This window comes from Pinus tabuliformis, chromosome 1_2 (assembly GCF_031772625.1).
Source record: "Pinus tabuliformis cultivar Carrire ecotype Pingquan chromosome 1_2, CPIR1, whole genome shotgun sequence".
Classification (NCBI taxonomy): domain Eukaryota; kingdom Viridiplantae; phylum Streptophyta; class Pinopsida; order Pinales; family Pinaceae; genus Pinus; species Pinus tabuliformis.
This window is the reverse complement of record NC_142298.1, coordinates 476,138,345-476,164,471: the sequence shown is the minus strand read 5'-3', so window position 1 is coordinate 476,164,471 and position 26,127 is coordinate 476,138,345.

Genomic DNA, 26,127 nt, shown 5'->3' with positions numbered 1-26,127 from the left:
AATGAGCCTATTTGTTACCTTTATTTCAAAAGAAACTTTATTACCGCTCTTGAACACGACACTTTTTCATTCACCTGGGTTGGGAAATCTTTTACCTCTCAGTTGACCAAATCACTTTAAAAGTCTTTAACCGGGTTCCGGGTATTAACTTTGAGTTATTCGTCACCAAGCCATCTGTCGTGTCGTTATGTGTTCAAGAGGTCTGCAAGCAAAACTTTCGTCTGCAAAATACTTATCATCCATTTGACCATCCCTGAGTCAGTCCTTACAGCAACATTTCTTCAACTTGAACAATGATTTCGTGTTGCAGGCTTGCCTGCAACGAGTCGCTTTCTATCGACATCGACACATTATCTAGAAAGATGACTTAGGAATCGACAGTACCTTGAAGTCTGCATGCATCAATGGTAGGTTTCTCGCCTTTGACGACAGTTTACATCATTGACTTTCGATCAAAGGATTCCGTGAAATGTTTGACATCAGAACATCTATTCACATTTCACGGGTTGTGCTTGGTACTTTGAGAACCATTGACATTACTGGTGGTCTCTCTCACGCTTGTTAACAGTTCACATCATTGACTGGTAATCAAGTGGTTTCTAACATGTTCGACATCAAATCATTTAATCACATGCTTAGAATCGTACCAATTCGAGAAGTAGAAGTGAAGACCCTGGATCTAGTTTCTACCATCCAGGCTGCGAGGAGTTTTGTATTCATTGTCTATGTAGACTAATCATAAATAGATGGCTGCGTCCATACTGTGTCTACAAAAGTCTATAAAAATGATGTACTACAAGATCATTCCTGTATCAGAATAGTTAGTTCATTAGTTAAAGTTTTGAATCTGAGTATGGGAATGCCTACCTCAGTGATGATATAATCTTATACATGTATTTTGTGTTGAAAATTGCAGGTTCCAACTAGGGCATCCACAAGACAATCCTTGAAATGATAAAGCGCTTCACCCTTCCTAGAATTACAAAACCCTAATCTATTCCAGGCTTCACACTTTAGGGGCAATCTGTTACACTAAAAAATGTCACCTTGACTACTTACAGTTAGTATGGCTCAAATCAACAGTCATGCTACCCCTTTTAGGCAAGTCTCATGCCTCTGTTATCCATCTCAAACTCAAAGAAGAGAGAAAGTCTTGTAAAAACTATGTTTATCTCTGGGGTCGCAGGTTCTCTCTAGCCTTACCTGCGGGGACGCAGACCATATTCACAAAAGCTGCGTCCATGGACGCTCTGTATGTTAAAGGACAAGTGCGTCCTTCTGTAAAAGGCAAAATGCGCGAGTTTCATCTTAAAAAAGTTACTTGTGGTTACTTCTAGAACATTCTAGAGGTCGGTTTGATGAAATGGATGCGCCTCCAATTGGTTCATGTATCTCTATTAAGAGAGAACTTATCCCATCAATAAGGGAGCTATCCCACCCATAGAGGGGGATGATCCCATTGATAGTGGACCTGAATAACCTCTTTACAGCACTATAAATAAAGACATTGAGCCAGAGGGAGAAGAGGTTGGAGCTATACATTTTCTTTGGGTAAATGCTGCAGGATTTAGGTCTTCCATTAGAGCCTTTGTGAGGAGAGATTGTCTTTACTTGATTCTACTTGGAAGAGGGTGAGCTTTGTCAAAGTAGAGGAAAACCCTTGATGGACCCTGGGAGGAACTTGCACAACACCAAGGCCAGGTTGTAAGAGTTTCTTTGTTTCGTTATTAATACAAACTGGTTTATTTTTCTCAATAGCTTGTGTTAATGAGTTATTTCATGTGTTCCTTGGTCTGCATGTTGAATATATGTTTTATTATATGAAATACAAGTGCTCGGTAATTGTTTGATTGTTTGTGGTTGCAGGAATTGACTTGAAGGAGGAGCTCATCCGGATTGGCAAGGACAAACTACAACAACAGCGTTTTGGAATAAGGTAAGCCTAAACACTTGTAGTCTTCATGTTGTAAAAGGTGTATTTAGAGAAAGATCACTCCATTTTGTCTTGTTTGTCATTAGAACGTCTTAGACTTCTAGGAAGGTCAGTCGTGTCCGCACCCTTGACAAATTCCGTGTGACAAATTCCGCCGAGAGGCGCATTATAAAACCCAAAACCCCCCAAAAAATGAAACTAAGACCTAAAACTTAATTCTAAACGGATAGAAATGCAGAGTAGGATGTGTAAAATACCTGGATGAAGCGGCGTTCGATTCCGACGGTCAGATTTTCCGCAGCGACCACGGGAAGTTTCTTGTCAAAAGCTCCTTTTTCAACCTCCAAAGTCAAACGGTAAAAATGACATGGTAAAAGGTCTTTTTATAGGTTTTTTGGGTGAATTAGTTCATTTTCTACCATGAAAAGATGTTTTTCGACATATTTTTGCCTATTTTAAACAGGTATGAGTAATGTGTTGCTTTTGTACAGGACAAAAGGACTTCGAGGGAAATTGTCATTTTTCACAAATAAAAATATCAGTCATCTTTTAAGCCCTTTTCTGACTCCTAAAATATGAAAAGATCGCCGAGTGTTTCTTTTTCACTCGTTAAAACGGAATTAAAAGACGGTCCTCTTTTAGCTCTTTTCAGGCCGTAAAATCAAGAAAAGATTGCCGGGTTTTTGTCGTTTCAAACTCGATAAGGAAATAAAACGACGTGTCCTTGATCGCTTTTTACTTTTCAGGTCGACGACACTATTATGAAAGTACTCCTTGGTCGCAAGATCAAGCGGTTCCCCCAGGTATTATTTTATACTTTTTCGGGCTTGAGGGACACAAATTTACGAAAAAGTTCAACGTGGAGTTTCCTTAAGTTTTTTCAGACTCTCTAAAATTGAAAAACGCCGAGTTGTTCCTATACTGGGCTCGTTAAACTTTTACAGTAAAGGACCTGTTCAATTACAAACAAGAACGAACCACTCCTTCCTAGGGTTCGAATTTAAACTAGGTTGGACTCGTCCGAAGGATGAGCTTATAATCAAGCATATGTTATCCTCCTCAAGCTTGTTAAAAATAAAGAGGTACTTGCCAGAAATGGTGGGGGAAAAGAGAGAAAAATGAGCCTATTTGTTACCTTTATTTCAAAAGAAACTTTATTACCGCTCTTGAACACGACACTTTTTCATTCACCTGGGTTGGGAAATCTTTTACCTCTCAGTTGACCAAATCACTTTAAAAGTCTTTAACCGGGTTCCGGGTATTAACTTTGAGTTATTCGTCACCAAGCCATCTGTCGTGTCGTTATGTGTTCAAGAGGTCTGCAAGCAAAACTTTCATCTGCAAAATACTTATCATCCATTTGACCATCCCTGAGTCAGTCCTTACAGCAACATTTCTTCAACTTGAACAATGATTTCGTGTTGCAGGCTTGCCTGCAACGAGTCGCTTTCTATCGACATCGACACATTATCTAGAAAGATGACTTAGGAATCGACAGTACCTTGAAGTCTGCATGCATCAATGGCAGGTTTCTCGCCTTTGACGACAGTTTACATCATTGACTTTCGATCAAAGGATTCCGTGAAATGTTTGACATCAGAACATCTATTCACATTTCACGGGTTGTGCTTGGTACTTTGAGAACCATTGACATTACTGGTGGTCTCTCTCACGCTTGTTAACAGTTCACATCATTGACTGGTAATCAAGTGGTTTCTAACATGTTCGACATCAAATCATTTAATCACATGCTTAGAATCGTACCAATTCGGGAAGTAGAAGTGAAGACCCTGGATCTAGTTTCTACCATCCAGGCTGCGAGGAGTTTTGTATTCATTGTCTATGTAGACTAATCATAAACAGATGGCTGCGTCCATACTGTGTCTACAAAAGTCTATAAAAATGATGTACTACAAGATCATTCCTGTATCAGAATAGTTAGTTCATTAGTTAAAGTTTTGAATCTGAGTATGGGAATGCCTACCTCAGTGATGATATAATCTTATACATGTATTTTGTGTTGAAAATTGCAGGTTCCAACTAGGGCATCCACAAGACAATCCTTGAAATGATAAAGCGCTTCACCCTTCCTAGAATTACAAAACCCTAATCTATTCCAGGCTTCGCACTTTAGGGGGCAATCTGTTACACTAAAAAATGTCACCTTGACTACTTACAGTTAGTATGGCTCAAATCAACAGTCATGCTACCCCTTTTAGGCAAGTCTCATGCCTCTGTTATCCATCTCAAACTCAAAGAAGAGAGAAAGTCTTGTAAAAACTATGTTTATCTCTGGGGTCGCAGGTTCTCTCTAGCCTTACCTGCGGGGACGCAGACCATATTCACAAAAGCTGCGTCCATGGACGCTCTGTATGTTAAAGGACAAGTGCGTCCTTCTGTAAAAGGCAAAATGCGCGAGTTTCATCTTAAAAAAGTTACTTGTGGTTACTTCTAGAACATTCTAGAGGTCGGTTTGATGAAATGGATGCGCCTCCAGTTGGTTCATGTATCTCTATTAAGAGAGAACTTATCCCATCAATAAGGGAGCTATCCCACCCATAGAGGGGGATGATCCCATTGATAGTGGACCTGAATAACCTCTTTACAGCACTATAAATAAAGACATTGAGCCAGAGGGAGAAGAGGTTGGAGCTATACATTTTCTTTGGGTAAATGCTGCAGGATTTAGGTCTTCCATTAGAGCCTTTGTGAGGAGAGATTGTCTTTACTTGATTCTACTTGGAAGAGGGTGAGCTTTGTCAAAGTAGAGGAAAACCCTTGATGGACCCTGGGAGGAACTTGCACAACACCAAGGCCAGGTTGTAAGAGTTTCTTTGTTTCGTTATTAATACAAACTGGTTTATTTTTCTCAATAGCTTGTGTTAATGAGTTATTTCATGTGTTCCTTGGTCTGCATGTTGAATATATGTTTTATTATATGAAATACAAGTGCTCGGTAATTGTTTGATTGTTTGTGGTTGCAGGAATTGACTTGAAGGAGGAGCTCATCCGGATTGGCAAGGACAAACTACAACAACAGCGTTTTGGAATAAGGTAAGCCTAAACACTTGTAGTCTTCATGTTGTAAAAGGTGTATTTAGAGAAAGATCACTCCATTTTGTCTTGTTTGTCATTAGAACGTCTTAGACTTCTAGGAAGGTCAGTCGTGTCCGCACCCTTGACAAATTCCGTGTGACAAATTCCGCCGAGAGGCGCATTATAAAACCCAAAACCCCCCAAAAAATGAAACTAAGACCTAAAACTTAATTCTAAACGGATAGAAATGCAGAGTAGGATGTGTAAAATACCTGGATGAAGCGGCGTTCGATTCCGACGGTCAGATTTTCCGCAGCGACCACGGGAAGTTTCTTATCAAAAGCTCCTTTTTCAACCTCCAAAGTCAAACGGTAAAAATGACATGGTAAAAGGTCTTTTTATAGGTTTTTTGGGTGAATTAGTTCATTTTCTACCATGAAAAGATGTTTTTCGACATATTTTTGCCTATTTTAAACAGGTATGAGTAATGTGTTGCTTTTGTACAGGACAAAAGGACTTCGAGGGAAATTGTCATTTTTCACAAATAAAAATATCAGTCATCTTTTAAGCCCTTTTCTGACTCCTAAAATATGAAAAGATCGCCGAGTGTTTCTTTTTCACTCGTTAAAACGGAATTAAAAGACGGTCCTCTTTTAGCTCTTTTCAGGCCGTAAAATCAAGAAAAGATTGCCGGGTTTTTGTCGTTTCAAACTCGATAAGGAAATAAAACGACGTGTCCTTGATCGCTTTTTACTTTTCAGGTCGACGACACTATTATGAAAGTACTCCTTGGTCGCAAGATCAAGCGGTTCCCCCAGGTATTATTTTATACTTTTTCGGGCTTGAGGGACACAAATTTACGAAAAAGTTCAACGTGGAGTTTCCTTAAGTTTTTTCAGACTCTCTAAAATTGAAAAACGCCGAGTTGTTCCTATACTGGGCTCGTTAAACTTTTACAGTAAAGGACCTGTTCAATTACAAACAAGAACGAACCACTCCTTCCTAGGGTTAGAATTTAAACTAGGTTGGACTCGTCCGAAGGATGAGCTTATAATCAAGCATATGTTATCCTCCTCAAGCTTGTTAAAAATAAAGAGGTACTTGCCAGAAATGGTGGGGGAAAAGAGAGAAAAATGAGCCTATTTGTTACCTTTATTTCAAAAGAAACTTTATTACCGCTCTTGAACACGACACTTTTTCATTCACCTGGGTTGGGAAATCTTTTACCTCTCAGTTGACCAAATCACTTTAAAAGTCTTTAACCGGGTTCCGGGTATTAACTTTGAGTTATTCGTCACCAAGCCATCTGTCGTGTCGTTATGTGTTCAAGAGGTCTGCAAGCAAAACTTTCATCTGCAAAATACTTATCATCCATTTGACCATCCCTGAGTCAGTCCTTACAGCAACATTTCTTCAACTTGAACAATGATTTCGTGTTGCAGGCTTGCCTGCAACGAGTCGCTTTCTATCGACATCGACACATTATCTAGAAAGATGACTTAGGAATTGACAGTACCTTGAAGTCTGCATGCATCAATGGCAGGTTTCTCGCCTTTGACGACAGTTTACATCATTGACTTTCGATCAAAGGATTCCGTGAAATGTTTGACATCAGAACATCTATTCACATTTCACGGGTTGTGCTTGGTACTTTGAGAACCATTGACATTACTGGTGGTCTCTCTCACGCTTGTTAACAGTTCACATCATTGACTGGTAATCAAGTGGTTTCTAACATGTTCGACATCAAATCATTTAATCACATGCTTAGAATCGTACCAATTCGGGAAGTAGAAGTGAAGACCCTGGATCTAGTTTCTACCATCCAGGCTGCGAGGAGTTTTGTATTCATTGTCTATGTAGACTAATCATAAACAGATGGCTGCGTCCATACTGTGTCTACAAAAGTCTATAAAAATGATGTACTACAAGATCATTCCTGTATCAGAATAGTTAGTTCATTAGTTAAAGTTTTGAATCTGAGTATGGGAATGCCTACCTCAGTGATGATATAATCTTATACATGTATTTTGTGTTGAAAATTGCAGGTTCCAACTAGGGCATCCACAAGACAATCCTTGAAATGATAAAGCGCTTCACCCTTCCTAGAATTACAAAACCCTAATCTATTCCAGGCTTCGCACTTTAGGGGGCAATCTGTTACACTAAAAAATGTCACCTTGACTACTTACAGTTAGTATGGCTCAAATCAACAGTCATGCTACCCCTTTTAGGCAAGTCTCATGCCTCTGTTATCCATCTCAAACTCAAAGAAGAGAGAAAGTCTTGTAAAAACTATGTTTATCTCTGGGGTCGCAGGTTCTCTCTAGCCTTACCTGCGGGGACGCAGACCATATTCACAAAAGCTGCGTCCATGGACGCTCTGTATGTTAAAGGACAAGTGCGTCCTTCTGTAAAAGGCAAAATGCGCGAGTTTCATCTTAAAAAAGTTACTTGTGGTTACTTCTAGAACATTCTAGAGGTCGGTTTGATGAAATGGATGCGCCTCCAGTTGGTTCATGTATCTCTATTAAGAGAGAACTTATCCCATCAATAAGGGAGCTATCCCACCCATAGAGGGGGATGATCCCATTGATAGTGGACCTGAATAACCTCTTTACAGCACTATAAATAAAGACATTGAGCCAGAGGGAGAAGAGGTTGGAGCTATACATTTTCTTTGGGTAAATGCTGCAGGATTTAGGTCTTCCATTAGAGCCTTTGTGAGGAGAGATTGTCTTTACTTGATTCTACTTGGAAGAGGGTGAGCTTTGTCAAAGTAGAGGAAAACCCTTGATGGACCCTGGGAGGAACTTGCACAACACCAAGGCCAGGTTGTAAGAGTTTCTTTGTTTCGTTATTAATACAAACTGGTTTATTTTTCTCAATAGCTTGTGTTAATGAGTTATTTCATGTGTTCCTTGGTCTGCATGTTGAATATATGTTTTATTATATGAAATACAAGTGCTCGGTAATTGTTTGATTGTTTGTGGTTGCAGGAATTGACTTGAAGGAGGAGCTCATCCGGATTGGCAAGGACAAACTACAACAACAGCGTTTTGGAATAAGGTAAGCCTAAACACTTGTAGTCTTCATGTTGTAAAAGGTGTATTTAGAGAAAGATCACTCCATTTTGTCTTGTTTGTCATTAGAACGTCTTAGACTTCTAGGAAGGTCAGTCGTGTCCGCACCCTTGACAAATTCCGTGTGACAAATTCCGCCGAGAGGCGCATTATAAAACCCAAAACCCCCCAAAAAATGAAACTAAGACCTAAAACTTAATTCTAAACGGATAGAAATGCAGAGTAGGATGTGTAAAATACCTGGATGAAGCGGCGTTCGATTCCGACGGTCAGATTTTCCGCAGCGACCACGGGAAGTTTCTTGTCAAAAGCTCCTTTTTCAACCTCCAAAGTCAAACGGTAAAAATGACATGGTAAAAGGTCTTTTTATAGGTTTTTTGGGTGAATTAGTTCATTTTCTACCATGAAAAGATGTTTTTCGACATATTTTTGCCTATTTTAAACAGGTATGAGTAATGTGTTGCTTTTGTACAGGACAAAAGGACTTCGAGGGAAATTGTCATTTTTCACAAATAAAAATATCAGTCATCTTTTAAGCCCTTTTCTGACTCCTAAAATATGAAAAGATCGCCGAGTGTTTCTTTTTCACTCGTTAAAACGGAATTAAAAGACGGTCCTCTTTTAGCTCTTTTCAGGCCGTAAAATCAAGAAAAGATTGCCGGGTTTTTGTCGTTTCAAACTCGATAAGGAAATAAAACGACGTGTCCTTGATCGCTTTTTACTTTTCAGGTCGACGACACTATTATGAAAGTACTCCTTGGTCGCAAGATCAAGCGGTTCCCCCAGGTATTATTTTATACTTTTTCGGGCTTGAGGGACACAAATTTACGAAAAAGTTCAACGTGGAGTTTCCTTAAGTTTTTTCAGACTCTCTAAAATTGGAAAACGCCGAGTTGTTCCTATACTGGGCTCGTTAAACTTTTACAGTAAAGGACCTGTTCAATTACAAACAAGAACGAACCACTCCTTCCTAGGGTTCGAATTTAAACTAGGTTGGACTCGTCCGAAGGATGAGCTTATAATCAAGCATATGTTATCCTCCTCAAGCTTGTTAAAAATAAAGAGGTACTTGCCAGAAATGGTGGGGGAAAAGAGAGAAAAATGAGCCTATTTGTTACCTTTATTTCAAAAGAAACTTTATTACCGCTCTTGAACACAACACTTTTTCATTCACCTGGGTTGGGAAATCTTTTACCTCTCAGTTGACCAAATCACTTTAAAAGTCTTTAACCGGGTTCCGGGTATTAACTTTGAGTTATTCGTCACCAAGCCATCTGTCGTGTCGTTATGTGTTCAAGAGGTCTGCAAGCAAAACTTTCATCTGCAAAATACTTATCATCCATTTGACCATCCCTGAGTCAGTCCTTACAGCAACATTTCTTCAACTTGAACAATGATTTCGTGTTGCAGGCTTGCCTGCAACGAGTCGCTTTCTATCGACATCGACACATTATCTAGAAAGATGACTTAGGAATCGACAGTACCTTGAAGTCTGCATGCATCAATGGCAGGTTTCTCGCCTTTGACGACAGTTTACATCATTGACTTTCGATCAAAGGATTCCGTGAAATGTTTGACATCAGAACATCTATTCACATTTCACGGGTTGTGCTTGGTACTTTGAGAACCATTGACATTACTGGTGGTCTCTCTCACGCTTGTTAACAGTTCACATCATTGACTGGTAATCAAGTGGTTTCTAACATGTTCGACATCAAATCATTTAATCACATGCTTAGAATCGTACCAATTCGGGAAGTAGAAGTGAAGACCTTGGATCTAGTTTCTACCATCCAGGCTGCGAGAAGTTTTGTATTCATTGTCTATGTAGACTAATCATAAACAGATGGCTGCGTCCATACTGTGTCTACAAAAGTCTATAAAAATGATGTACTACAAGATCATTCCTGTATCAGAATAGTTAGTTCATTAGTTAAAGTTTTGAATCTGAGTATGGGAATGCCTACCTCAGTGATGATATAATCTTATACATGTATTTTGTGTTGAAAATTGCAGGTTCCAACTAGGGCATCCACAAGACAATCCTTGAAATGATAAAGCGCTTCACCCTTCCTAGAATTACAAAACCCTAATCTATTCCAGGCTTCGCACTTTAGGGGGCAATCTGTTACACTAAAAAATGTCACCTTGACTACTTACAGTTAGTATGGCTCAAATCAACAGTCATGCTACCCCTTTTAGGCAAGTCTCATGCCTCTGTTATCCATCTCAAACTCAAAGAAGAGAGAAAGTCTTGTAAAAACTATGTTTATCTCTGGGGTCGCAGGTTCTCTCTAGCCTTACCTGCGGGGACGCAGACCATATTCACAAAAGCTGCGTCCATGGATGCTCTGTATGTTAAAGGACAAGTGCGTCCTTCTGTAAAAGGCAAAATGTGCGAGTTTCATCTTAAAAAAGTTACTTGTGGTTACTTCTAGAACATTCTAGAGGTCGGTTTGATGAAATGGATGCGCCTCCAGTTGGTTCATGTATCTCTATTAAGAGAGAACTTATCCCATCAATAAGGGAGCTATCCCACCCATAGAGGGGGATGATCCCATTGATAGTGGACCTGAATAACCTCTTTACAGCACTATAAATAAAGACATTGAGCCAGAGGGAGAAGAGGTTGGAGCTATACATTTTCTTTCGGTAAATGCTGCAGGATTTAGGTCTTCCATTAGAGCCTTTGTGAGGAGAGATTGTCTTTACTTGATTCTACTTGGAAGAGGGTGAGCTTTGTCAAAGTAGAGGAAAACCCTTGATGGACCCTGGGAGGAACTTGCACAACACCAAGGCCAGGTTGTAAGAGTTTCTTTGTTTCGTTATTAATACAAACTGGTTTATTTTTCTCAATAGCTTGTGTTAATGAGTTATTTCATGTGTTCCTTGGTCTGCATGTTGAATATATGTTTTATTATATGAAATACAAGTGCTCGGTAATTGTTTGATTGTTTGTGGTTGCAGGAATTGACTTGAAGGAGGAGCTCATCCGGATTGGCAAGGACAAACTACAACAACAGCGTTTTGGAATAAGGTAAGCCTAAACACTTGTAGTCTTCATGTTGTAAAAGGTGTATTTAGAGAAAGATCACTCCATTTTGTCTTGTTTGTCATTAGAACGTCTTAGACTTCTAGGAAGGTCAGTCGTGTCCGCACCCTTGACAAATTCCGTGTGACAAATTCCGCCGAGAGGCGCATTATAAAACCCAAAACCCCCCAAAAAATGAAACTAAGACCTAAAACTTAATTCTAAACGGATAGAAATGCAGAGTAGGATGTGTAAAATACCTGGATGAAGCGGCGTTCGATTCCGACGGTCAGATTTTCCGCAGCGACCACGGGAAGTTTCTTGTCAAAAGCTCCTTTTTCAACCTCCAAAGTCAAACGGTAAAAATGACATGGTAAAAGGTCTTTTTATAGGTTTTTTGGGTGAATTAGTTCATTTTCTACCATGAAAAGATGTTTTTCGACATATTTTTGCCTATTTTAAACAGGTATGAGTAATGTGTTGCTTTTGTACAGGACAAAAGGACTTCGAGGGAAATTGTCATTTTTCACAAATAAAAATATCAGTCATCTTTTAAGCCCTTTTCTGACTCCTAAAATATGAAAAGATCGCCGAGTGTTTCTTTTTCACTCGTTAAAACGGAATTAAAATATGGTCCTCTTTTAGCTCTTTTCAGGCCGTAAAATCAAGAAAAGATTGCCGGGTTTTTGTCGTTTCAAACTCGATAAGGAAATAAAACGACGTGTCCTTGATCGCTTTTTACTTTTCAGGTCGACGACACTATTATGAAAGTACTCCTTGGTCGCAAGATCAAGCGGTTCCCCCAGGTATTATTTTATACTTTTTCGGGCTTGAGGGACACAAATTTACGAAAAAGTTCAACGTGGAGTTTCCTTAAGTTTTTTCAGACTCTCTAAAATTGGAAAACGCCGAGTTGTTCCTATACTGGGCTCGTTAAACTTTTACAGTAAAGGACCTGTTCAATTACAAACAAGAACGAACCACTCCTTCCTAGGGTTCGAATTTAAACTAGGTTGGACTCGTCCGAAGGATGAGCTTATAATCAAGCATATGTTATCCTCCTCAAGCTTGTTAAAAATAAAGAGGTACTTGCCAGAAATGGTGGGGGAAAAGAGAGAAAAATGAGCCTATTTGTTACCTTTATTTCAAAAGAAACTTTATTACCGCTCTTGAACACGACACTTTTTCATTCACCTGGGTTGGGAAATCTTTTACCTCTCAGTTGACCAAATCACTTTAAAAGTCTTTAACCGGGTTCCGGGTATTAACTTTGAGTTATTCGTCACCAAGCCATCTGTCGTGTCGTTATGTGTTCAAGAGGTCTGCAAGCAAAACTTTCATCTGCAAAATACTTATCATCCATTTGACCATCCCTGAGTCAGTCCTTACAGCAACATTTCTTCAACTTGAACAATGATTTCGTGTTGCAGGCTTGCCTGCAACGAGTCGCTTTCTATCGACATCGACACATTATCTAGAAAGATGACTTAGGAATCGACAGTACCTTGAAGTCTGCATGCATCAATGGCAGGTTTCTCGCCTTTGACGACAGTTTACATCATTGACTTTCGATCAAAGGATTCCGTGAAATGTTTGACATCAGAACATCTATTCACATTTCACGGGTTGTGCTTGGTACTTTGAGAACCATTGACATTACTGGTGGTCTCTCTCACGCTTGTTAACAGTTCACATCATTGACTGGTAATCAAGTGGTTTCTAACATGTTCGACATCAAATCATTTAATCACATGCTTAGAATCGTACCAATTCGGGAAGTAGAAGTGAAGACCCTGGATCTAGTTTCTACCATCCAGGCTGCGAGGAGTTTTGTATTCATTGTCTATGTAGACTAATCATAAACAGATGGCTGCGTCCATACTGTGTCTACAAAAGTCTATAAAAATGATGTACTACAAGATCATTCCTGTATCAGAATAGTTAGTTCATTAGTTAAAGTTTTGAATCTGAGTATGGGAATGCCTACCTCAGTGATGATATAATCTTATACATGTATTTTGTGTTGAAAATTGCAGGTTCCAACTAGGGCATCCACAAGACAATCCTTGAAATGATAAAGCGCTTCACCCTTCCTAGAATTACAAAACCCTAATCTATTCCAGGCTTCGCACTTTAGGGGGCAATCTGTTACACTAAAAAATGTCACCTTGACTACTTACAGTTAGTATGGCTCAAATCAACAGTCATGCTACCCCTTTTAGGCAAGTCTCATGCCTCTGTTATCCATCTCAAACTCAAAGAAGAGAGAAAGTCTTGTAAAAACTATGTTTATCTCTGGGGTCGCAGGTTCTCTCTAGCCTTACCTGCGGGGACGCAGACCATATTCACAAAAGCTGCGTCCATGGACGCTCTGTATGTTAAAGGACAGGTGCGTCCTTCTGTAAAAGGCAAAATGCGTGAGTTTCATCTTAAAAAAGTTACTTGTGGTTACTTCTAGAACATTCTAGAGGTCGGTTTGATGAAATGGATGCGCCTCCAGTTGGTTCATGTATCTCTATTAAGAGAGAACTTATCCCATCAATAAGGGAGCTATCCCACCCATAGAGGGGGATGATCCCATTGATAGTGGACCTGAATAACCTCTTTACAGCACTATAAATAAAGACATTGAGCCAGAGGGAGAAGAGGTTGGAGCTATACATTTTCTTTGGGTAAATGCTGCAGGATTTAGGTCTTCCATTAGAGCCTTTGTGAGGAGAGATTGTCTTTACTTGATTTTACTTGGAAGAGGGTGAGCTTTGTCAAAGTAGAGGAAAACCCTTGATGGACCCTGGGAGGAACTTGCACAACACCAAGGCCAGGTTGTAAGAGTTTCTTTGTTTCGTTATTAATACAAACTGGTTTATTTTTCTCAATAGCTTGTGTTAATGAGTTATTTCATGTGTTCCTTGGTCTGCATGTTGAATATATGTTTTATTATATGAAATACAAGTGCTCGGTAATTGTTTGATTGTTTGTGGTTGCAGGAATTGACTTGAAGGAGGAGCTCATCCGGATTGGCAAGGACAAACTACAACAACAGCGTTTTGGAATAAGGTAAGCCTAAACACTTGTAGTCTTCATGTTGTAAAAGGTGTATTTAGAGAAAGATCACTCCATTTTGTCTTGTTTGTCATTAGAACGTCTTAGACTTCTAGGAAGGTCAGTCGTGTCCGCACCCTTGACAAATTCCGTGTGACAAATTCCGCCGAGAGGCGCATTATAAAACCCAAAACCCCCCAAAAAATGAAACTAAGACCTAAAACTTAATTCTAAACGGATAGAAATGCAGAGTAGGATGTGTAAAATACCTGGATGAAGCGGCGTTCGATTCCGACGGTCAGATTTTCCGCAGCGACCACGGGAAGTTTCTTGTCAAAAGCTCCTTTTTCAACCTCCAAAGTCAAACGGTAAAAATGACATGGTAAAAGGTCTTTTTATAGGTTTTTTGGGTGAATTAGTTCATTTTCTACCATGAAAAGATGTTTTTCGACATATTTTTGCCTATTTTAAACAGGTATGAGTAATGTGTTGCTTTTGTACAGGACAAAAGGACTTCGAGGGAAATTGTCATTTTTCACAAATAAAAATATCAGTCATCTTTTAAGCCCTTTTCTGACTCCTAAAATATGAAAAGATCGCCGAGTGTTTCTTTTTCACTCGTTAAAACGGAATTAAAATATGGTCCTCTTTTAGCTCTTTTCAGGCCGTAAAATCAAGAAAAGATTGCTGGGTTTTTGTCGTTTCAAACTCGATAAGGAAATAAAACGACGTGTCCTTGATCGCTTTTTACTTTTCAGGTCGACGACACTATTATGAAAGTACTCCTTGGTCGCAAGATCAAGCGGTTCCCCCAGGTATTATTTTATACTTTTTCGGGCTTGAGGGACACAAATTTACGAAAAAGTTCAACGTGGAGTTTCCTTAAGTTTTTTCAGACTCTCTAAAATTGGAAAACGCCGAGTTGTTCCTATACTGGGCTCGTTAAACTTTTACAGTAAAGGACCTGTTCAATTACAAACAAGAACGAACCACTCCTTCCTAGGGTTCGAATTTAAACTAGGTTGGACTCGTCCGAAGGATGAGCTTATAATCAAGCATATGTTATCCTCCTCAAGCTTGTTAAAAATAAAGAGGTACTTGCCAGAAATGGTGGGGGAAAAGAGAGAAAAATGAGCCTATTTGTTACCTTTATTTCAAAAGAAACTTTATTACCGCTCTTGAACACGACACTTTTTCATTCACCTGGGTTGGGAAATCTTTTACCTCTCAGTTGACCAAATCACTTTAAAAGTCTTTAACCGGGTTCCGGGTATTAACTTTGAGTTATTCGTCACCAAGCCATCTGTCGTGTCGTTATGTGTTCAAGAGGTCTGCAAGCAAAACTTTCATCTGCAAAATACTTATCATCCATTTGACCATCCCTGAGTCAGTCCTTACAGCAACATTTCTTCAACTTGAACAATGATTTCGTGTTGCAGGCTTGCCTGCAACGAGTCGCTTTCTATCGACATCGACACATTATCTAGAAAGATAACTTAGGAATCGACAGTACCTTGAAGTCTGCATGCATCAATGGCAGGTTTCTCGCCTTTGACGACAGTTTACATCATTGACTTTCGATCAAAGGATTCCGTGAAATGTTTGACATCAGAACATCTATTCACATTTCACGGGTTGTGCTTGGTACTTTGAGAACCATTGACATTACTGGTGGTCTCTCTCACGCTTGTTAACAGTTCACATCATTGACTGGTAATCAAGTGGTTTCTAACATGTTCGACATCAAATCATTTAATCACATGCTTAGAATCGTACCAATTCGGGAAGTAGAAGTGAAGACCCTGGATCTAGTTTCTACCATCCAGGCTGCGAGGAGTTTTGTATTCATTGTCTATGTAGACTAATCATAAACAGATGGCTGCGTCCATACTGTGTCTACAAAAGTCTATAAAAATGATGTACTACAAGATCATTCCTGTATCAGAATAGTTAGTTCATTAGTTAAAGTTTTGAATCTGAGTATGGGAATGCCTACCTCAGTGATGATATAATCTTATACATGTATTTTGTGTTGAAAATTGCAGGTTCCAACTAGGGCATCCACAAGACAATCCTTGAAATGATAAAGCGCTTCACCCTTCCTAGAATTACAAAACCCTAATCTATTCCAGGCTTCGCACTTTAGGGGGCAATCTGTTACACTAAAAAATGTCACCTTGACTACTTACAGTTAGTATGGCTCAAATCAACAGTCATGCTACCCCTTTTAGGCAAGTCTCATGCCTCTGTTATCCATCTCAAACTCAAAGAAGAGAGAAAGTCTTGTAAAAACTATGTTTATCTCTGGGGTCGCAGGCTCTCTCTACCCTTACCTGCGGGGACGCAGACCATATTCACAAAAGCTGCGTCCATGGACGCTCTGTATGTTAAAGGACAGGTGCGTCCTTCTGTAAAAGGCAAAATGCGTGAGTTTCATCTTAAAAAAGTTACTTGTGGTTACTTCTAGAACATTCTAGAGGTCGGTTTGATGAAATGGATGTGCCTCCTGTTGGTTCATGTATCTCTATTAAGAGAGAACTTATCCCATCAATAAGGGAGCTATCCCACCCATAGAGGGGGATGATCCCATTGATAGTGGACCTGAATAACCTCTTTACAGCACTATAAATAAAGACATTGAGCCAGAGGGAGAAGAGGTTGGAGCTATACATTTTCTTTGGGTAAATGCTGCAGGATTTAGGTCTTCCATTAGAGCCTTTGTGAGGAGAGATTGTCTTTACTTGATTTTACTTGGAAGAGGGTGAGCTTTGTCAAAGTAGAGGAAAACCCTTGATGGACCCTGGGAGGAACTTGCACAACACCAAGGCCAGGTTGTAAGAGTTTCTTTGTTTCGTTATTAATACAAACTGGTTTATTTTTCTCAATAGCTTGTGTTAATGAGTTATTTCATGTGTTCCTTGGTCTGCATGTTGAATATATGTTTTATTATATGAAATACAAGTGCTCGGTAATTGTTTGATTGTTTGTGGTTGCAGGAATTGACTTGAAGGAGGAGCTCATCCGGATTGGCAAGGACAAACTACAACAACAGCGTTTTGGAATAAGGTAAGCCTAAACACTTGTAGTCTTCATGTTGTAAAAGGTGTATTTAGAGAAAGATCACTCCATTTTGTCTTGTTTGTCATTAGAACGTCTTAGACTTCTAGGAAGGTCAGTCGTGTCCGCACCCTTGACATATTCCGTGTGACACCCTGTGTGTAGAATATTTTGCGCAGTTGCTCTCCCTGCATAATGTCCTCCCATGGCACCCCTGTGAGCATCTGCAAGGATGTTTTTCTTTCAAAATTAGGTAAATATCATCACAATATCTCATCAGACCCCATTTTGTATAGATGCCCAGCTATGACAAAGAAATCTGTCATGTGCACCATTAGTTCCTTCTTCTGATTGACAATGTATCCTTTTTGGGTAGTTCCCATCATTAGGAAGTGTATTATATCTTCAAAATGACCATCCGTGATGTGCATTGCAAATAGCTACATGTCAGGCAATCCTTCCTCCAAATTAGTGGGCTCTTCCCTTGTTTCGATGCATGATAGATGGTCTGGTCCCACGTTCAGTCATCTAGGCTTCACAATAACTTCAAAATCATACTCCTGGAACAACAAAAACCATCTGCAGATTCTCCCCCCCAACACAAGCTTATTGACCAGGTACTTCAGCGTGGAATGATCTGTGTACATCTTAAAGTGGCCTCCCAACAAGTAGTGCCTAAACTTCTGGAGCGCATATGCCATAGATAACCCTTCATGCTCGGTAGTAGAATAGTTCTTCTCTGCTTTAGATAGCCTTCTTCTTGCAAATGTGATAGGGTGGTCTAGGTCTTCTCCACTAACCTATGTTATTACTGATCCCAACACTATACATGATGCATTGACATGTATGTGAAACTCCTTCTTCCAATCTGGGGACACTAGGATCGGCACAGTGACCATTGTTTCTTTCAATACATCAAGGATCTTCTTACACTCTTCATTCCAATAGAACATGACATCCTTCTTCAACAATTTCTCTATAGACGGGATAATCCGGTCATATCCTTTGATAAACTTTCTATAATATCTCATATGTCCCAGGGTAGCGCACAAATTTTTCAAACTCCTTGGCACTTCCAAGTTTAGTATCACCATGATCTTTGCGCGATCTACCATCAATCCCTATCTGCAAACGGCAAGACCTAGCAAGGTCCCAAAGGGAACACAAAATAAACATTTCTTCAGGTTAAGTGTGATCTGGTATCTTCGACAGGTATCTAGCATCAGGTGCGGGCTTGCTACATGGCTTTTCACTAGCCCAAACACATTTCAATAATCAAAGTATACTTCCAGGAACTTATGAATAAACTACTTTAACGCAACAACAACTACACGCGAGAAGATTACAGATGCATTCTTTAATCCCAAGGGCATTATACTGTACTGAAAACAACCCCACTCAGTCGCAAAGGTCATTTTTCTCCTATCCTCTAGCGCAATTTTGATCTATTGGTACCCAGAGAACCCATCAATGAAGGAATATGCTTCCTGACCACCTACATTGCCCAACACTTCATCAATGAATGGAGTCAGGAAAGGATGATGTACACAAGCATCATTCAACTTTATGAGATCCATGCATATCCTTATTTCATCCTTCTTCTTCTTCTCTTGTACCACCATTGGGCTTACCCAGTCAAATTCTTCCACAAGATCAATAATTCCTGGCATGAGAATCTTATCTAGCTCCAAGCAGACCTTTTCCATGTACTTCAGGTTGAGACGGTAAGGTCTTTGCTTAACCGGCTTTGCGTCAGGTTTCAACGTGATCTTCATCATACCTAGGTCCCTAATTATCCCCTATAGATCTAGAAACTTGGTAGGGAATAAGTCTTGGCATTCACGGAGAAATTCAACGACCTTATCCACCGTTGTGTTGTCCTAGTAATCTCCAATCTTTGTGAATTTGGGCTCTTCCTCCCTACCAATGTTCACTTGTTTCATTTTTAGCAGTGCAATTATATCCAGATTCTCGACATGCGGTCATTCAACTTCGCGGTGACCTTCTGTTTCAGGGATGTTAATATTTCACAAATCCTCACCCCCTTCTTCATTGGTTACATTATATCATTCTAGCATGTGACTTAGCTGAGTAGCCCATTTAGGCTGAATCAGGTCTAAAGGATCCTACGGTATCCTAAAGATTGCTGCTTTTACCTCTTGTAGTGCTTCATCAATACTGTCAAACCTGTCTTCAAAATTGAATGTCATCATGAATCCTTCGTGCAGGATATCCCATTCACTTGTCCCATGGCGGAGCTCTATTTCTACATACCAGTTCATCGAGACAATATCTAATGTGTGATAGAACAAGTGCACCCATTCAAGTTGAGGCTTCTCTCCATAAACCTAGGCCCATTTGGCCAAGTGCGCACATGGATCATTCTTCCCATCATACTTATCTATCATTCACATCTTCGGCTTCCTAAAGTGAGTTATCATCATTCTCCTACATTCATGCCAATCATGAAAGCTTCCCTTATGCGTACCCTACCACCTTGCGGGCATAGCACACAGTATCCATTCCATCGCCTGAAAGGACTGCTTTTCTAGTACCTCCCTCTCTAATGCATCTAGAAAAATATCTACACCATTCAAGCCATCATAAGTAGGTAGATTTATTACCTCTGAAAACACACAGTGCACTGACCCGGTCATCATATTACATCTTAACATAGTTACTTCATGTAACCGATTCTTCCACACTCTAGTTCTTCATTAGAGTCCAAAGTGCATGAACTCTCATGATCCCACGTAATTCGTCCATCCACTATTGGATTCACCCAGTCTTGCTCTCGTGCTATTATCTTATAGATACAGTCCATATCGTCATCACTCTCAGAATCGCGGAATGGTTCAGTATAAAGTGATCCCTCAACAGGGTACATGGGTACTATTATGTGTGGTGATTTCTTCTCAAATATCATCTTTCTCTTCTTTAGATTGATTACCCCATTCATATCAGTAGCCCAATCAACTTGAAGGACTGCAGGATATGGGTTGCTATCATCCACAATTTCTATTAATTCAAAGTCATGCAATGCACTCACACCTTCAATATCCACAGTCACCCCCTACAACCACCCTATGGGGATGATCTTTTGTTGATTCTCCATCTGTAGTTGAATCGAAGACCATTGTAATGCGGATCTCCCCATCCATTCCCAAGTCTGTTTAGGATGTTCATGTTTAACCCTAGGTCCAAGATAACCTGATCCATCTCATACTCTCCTATCTGCGTGGTCAGTCTCATCTCTCTTCCCGTCCTTATTTTATGCTTATCAAGTTTTCGTACTACGCATGGCTCAACCAGAGTGTTTCTGACGCATCTATGTATGAGCTCTTGTAGCCCTTTCATAGCCTTTCTATCATGCAATAACTTCATACAGGTTTCCAAGAAAGTTGTAAGCAAAGAAGGGTCCATCTCCTGATCAGGCTTATCCTTGCTTCTTGAGGTGGAGGCCTTCTTCACTTCCATGAAGGTTTCACATGCGCGCTTCAAATCAAACTCAGTTTCCTTTGCTAGAGCTTTGAAAACCCATGCACTGTCTTCTAGTTGTTTCCCCTTGTCATCTCCTATTGTGATTCCGCTCTAGAGCACTATATTCATGTTTGGATCCTCTTCACACAACTCAGAGCTCATCATCTACAGGTTCTGAGACGGTGGAGGTGGTAGCACCCCTTTGTCATGTATCCTAGCTATTAGCATAGGACAATCTTCCATTTCATGATAAAAAAGGGTGCAATACTTGCACAATGGACGTGTTGGGTTAGTGAAATCATGGGCATAGTGTCCTGGTCCTCCGCAATTGTATTGGATCAACTGTCCTCGAGCTCTGCCAGGTCCTCCTCCACCTCAACCTCATCCACGTTGCTGAAATCTTGTCCATGCCATCCCTGTGCTTTGGTTAGGGGGCTGCGTTTTGTCTTGAAACCGATAGGTAGGAGTTATATAAATCATCAATTCGTAACTTCGTCAATTATGCTAATCATGCCCTACTGACCTAAAGAAGTTGTAGAAAAGTTTTTTCTATGTTTGTACAAACTTTTGCAACAGATGATAGTTATCCGTGGCATGTTTTCCTACTACCTGACAGATAGCGCACCATAATATAGGCCCCACACTTGGTCCTTCTTGAGCTTCTGGCCTCAAAGGAATTGGTCCTCCTCCTATAAGGTAGTTCACAAAGGCCAGAAAAAGGTCTTTGTCATGCCCCAGACTCTTTCATTTTAGACACCATACCTCTTCTTGCACCTTTGGTCGAATTGTTTTGTCCTGCTTCAACCTTGGCATCTCAAGGCAATTTTTTTTCAATTGAGCATGGATCTATTGAACCCCAAGATTTGGATCATGCATTGTTGTTTCTTGTAGCCTCATTGCAATCTCCAAGGCCTCTGCCTGAGTTGTTATCATCTACTGTGACAGCGTAACCCTTAAGTGTGGCAAGAGAGAAGCCACAAACCACTCACGATGATGTTTGTCTGATAAGTTCATGTTAGCTTTGTGGATTGTACACTTCAACCTTTGATCGAGTTCCCATGGTGTCTCACCTGGTTGCATCGTGATTTCTTTGAACCCTATAATCGACTATGCTTCCGATGTAGGCCTATTGAATTCTCTATTCAGTGTCGTCTGGATGTCCGCTACTCCATCATTCAGGTTATCATTAGCATACCTGATATACCAGGTTAGTGCGCAATCCTGTAGAGGACTAACCAATGTCACCTTCTTCATGTTGTCATTTGTAATGCCATGAGCTTCCCATACAACTTTTACAATGAACTAGAATTATTTCAACTCCTCATTAACCCAAGCCTTTGAGCAAAGGCAGCTTCACTAAATTTACCATACTGAACTATGGTGGAGGAGGAGGTGGTACGGGTGAAGTTGCAAGTGATGGTGGTGAAGTTGGAGGTGGTGTGGGGGGAGGTGGTATTTGCTGGCATCCTTTTCTTATTAACTCAATAGCACTTTGTGAAGAAACTTGCATTATTCCCTCCTCATCACCTCGCGGAGGTGAAATCAATAGACTATATTCAGGACCCTTTTTTTCCTTCGTTTCTGTAAGTTTTTTCCACTTCGCGTAGCCCCAAACATCAAGGTAGTTGCATAACCTATTTTTCACACAATAAAATTTTAATCCATGTATTCAAAGGTTTCGCATACTTACCTCATGATCCTTTGAAAAAGCACCGCTCTGCCTAGCTGTAGCTGCCTAAGGTGTTGACCATAAATTTAGTTACAAATCCTCCTATGACGCAATCAAGCCAATGATCGACAAAGCGGGTGATCTTATCCTCCGATGCTTCCAACCTTCACACTAGCTTCAGGGTCCACACAATAAAACTGTCAAGTTTCCACCTTCCTTGGCTATTTGTTAGCTTCACATTCCACTCTTATAGCTCAATCAGAAAGGAGTAGAAAAAGATCTTGTGGATCTCTGTATACAGGTACCTGTCTAGCCACTTTTCCCTTGTCAATCACGGGTTTCTTTTCTCCTGTGCCATGAATTCATGGATCTTCCTATCCAACCAGTCTCCAATCTCTTTCTTAGTCGGATTCAAATGATACAACATCATGCATCTCTTATGTAGATTCATGTCCTGGCAACAGAACCATTTGTTGGCTTGAGGGGGCCTAACCCAGGTTCAATGTTAGTTAGCCAAACAAATCCCTACACTATTGCCCCTTTCGGCATCATCCCATGGAGCGTGGACCGAAGTCTCACCCAAAGTAGTATGGGGGGATTCTGGAACCAAGTTTTTGCACCCTGAGATGGTCGCGATGTCATTTTATTCCCTCTATTCCTGCCTTCACGCAGGTCACTTCAACCTAGCGCTTGCCAGACGATCCCTTTATTCCATCCTTCAATACCTCCATGAAAGGGCTCGACTATCCTTCACATAGCCCTATCCCTTCATCTAGACCCTTTCGTGCTGCTAAGGTAGCATACCATGCAGATTCCTAAACTAGTCTAAGTGTCTTACTTATCTTATTAGTTACTCATAGTTAGCACCATGTAAACATATATTCTTATATGTGTTCAGTTATCCAACATAATCATACACATTCATGTATTACATAATCATTACAAAGGAAATTCATACATAAAATGATAAGATGCATTAATTGGAACAACGACACAAAAATTGCAGAATACTTCTCTTTATTAATATCTTCCAACTAATTACAAACTCTAACCACGCTACGCACACAGCTCCAGGGGTCTGTGCACTCAGCTGCAGACTTCTACCTAGGCCTCTACACACTCAGCTGCAGAGCCTCTACCTACGCTATGACCCAAAACTTAGACTTCTTACTTCAGAGCTATGACTCTCTTACATGATTGATGATTCTAGCTACCTAGAGCTTAGCTCTTTTTATATAATCCCATGGTCCATGAACCATGGGTAGATCTCTTACAACTGACTTTAATTTACAAAACTAAGGGCGGATAAACCTTTATGACTTATAATGCCTACGTGCTCCATGACCACAAAATTCAGATTCTTTACCATTTTATTACAAAATTTGACTCAAACATGGGCTTTTAGCCCCAAAACTGCCCTTTGGGGGATCTCATTCCCAACAATAGGCTATTGTCAAAATATCCTAAGACTGGAGGAACCACTCAAGGAATCAGGCGAGGAGGCTTAGTCTTCTTACTTTATTAGGTCTAGGAAGCTTTGGAAACCACAACTACCAAGTATGTCTCAATATTTTTCTTTCAATACATGGAATAATGTATATAATACTCAACAATTTCCATGACAATATCCCACTCCCCCTCCAACTAAATTTCCTTCACCATGGAATGAATGGTCTCCTTCTCCACCTTTTCAGTATCCTCCATATCAACCACATTCTTAGCCTCAAAATTGGAGGGGAAACTCTTTAGGCCCAGTCCCTCCTTCGTTGCTAGTGCAACAACAATTGCAACTTCCACCTGTCTCACCATTTGCTACCACTCCTCCCATACATCCCCAATTACCTATGCAGTCTAACCCTAACCTAAATAATAAGGTAGGTCCTAATATAGATTCCCCCACTTCTTTCTAGACTTACTACATTACCCATGTTGAATTCAATGAGATCCACCTTCGATCGGGAAAAGTAGTAAACTCAAAAACATCCCCTGTCATTACTGAAGAGGAATGTGAATCACCAAGGGATGATCCTATGGATATAACAACTAATTCAAATAATACTAACACATCTGTAACAACCAATCCAACTGCTATAGTGACTAAGGACCCTCCATATCCGCAAAGATTAGCTGAAACTAGGATGATTCCACAACCCGAATTTGATTTCCTTGGGGAGTTAAAGAATCTGCACATAAGGATTCCCTTGTTGCAATCCATTAAGGATGTCCCCATCTATGCGAAAATAGTATGAGACCTATGTGTTAAAAAACTTGGAATGAAGCCCAAAGATCTTGTTACCATCCATGTGATGGGAAAATTGTCGGAACGAATGACTGGTTAGCCTCTTTTGGATAAATATAATGACCCAAGGAATCCTACAGTCACTATTTATATTGATGAGAAGCCCATTCCAAACACATTAATTGATTTAGGGGCAGAAATAAATGTAATGACTAAGGAAATATTTACCACTTTAGGACTACACGAGTTGAGACAAACACCTACAGTGCTAGAACTAGCAGATAGGTCATGTGCTAAGCCTAAACAAGTGGTAGAGGATGTAGTCATCATAATAGATTCCTTGAGGTACCCAATAAACTTTCTTATTTTGGAAACCAAATCAAATATGGGGTGAAATCCCCTGATTTTAAGAAGGCCTTGGTTGGCCACTACAGACGTATTGATAGGTTGTAGGTTGGGCTCCATGATCATTTCATATGGACAAGCCACAAAGAACGTCAGCCTCTATCCTCCTACAAAACCAAGTAAGGATTTGGAAAATCCCTTATGGATGAATTTGAACCTAAATTAGATCATTCCTATCCACTCCTCAATCTTGGCAAAACCCAGTATTTTAAGAATGAAATAAAGGATGACATTATCAATGGATTTATTAGTAATCCCTTGGTGTTACTTCTATATATGATTTAGGGGTTGAAGGTACCATGGAATACTTGAGTCTAGAACATATGAAAATCACCCCTAATCTCAAGATCATCTATGTTTAAATAGAGTCAAGAAAAAATCTAAATATTAATCCTAATATGGATTTCAAACAGAACAAGTTAATTTTAAAGTTGTTACAGAGACATAGAAAGGAATTTGCATGGGATTACACTGATTATAATCTGTATCTAGAGAAATTTGTATCTAGATGAGTTTAGTGGTTATAATCAGACACATATTTATCTAGAGGATCAGGATAAAACCACCTTTACTTTCCCTTGGGGGACTTTTGCATATAAATTTCTCCCTTTTGGACTTTGAAATGCACCAACAACCTTCCAGAGGGAAATATTAGGGATATTTCCAGATTTGATAAATGATTTCTTAGAAGTATTCATGGATGACTTTACACCTTATGGTGATAGTTTTTAAACAACATTAGCCAATCTCGAAAATGTGCTAGAGCAATGTGAGCAAACTAATCTTTCTTTAAGCACTAAAAAATGTCACATGATGATGAATGAAGGAATTGTGCTTGGGAATTATATTTCTGTTGTAGGACTAAAATTAGACCCTGCTAAGATAGAAGTGACTTTGAAAATCCCATCTCCCAAAACACAGAAGGGGCTACATATTTTTTTGGGACATATAGGGTATTACAAGAGGTCTATAGAAAAAATTTCAAAAATTCGATCCCCGTTATTTTCTACACTTACTAAATATATGTAATTTGTTTGGATAGGGAAATGTGAATGTGCCTTTACAGAGCTAAGTAGTGTGTATCAGCAGCCCCTATTTTGCGAGGATCGAACTAGAATCTATCATTTCATATAGCAACATATGCATCTAATA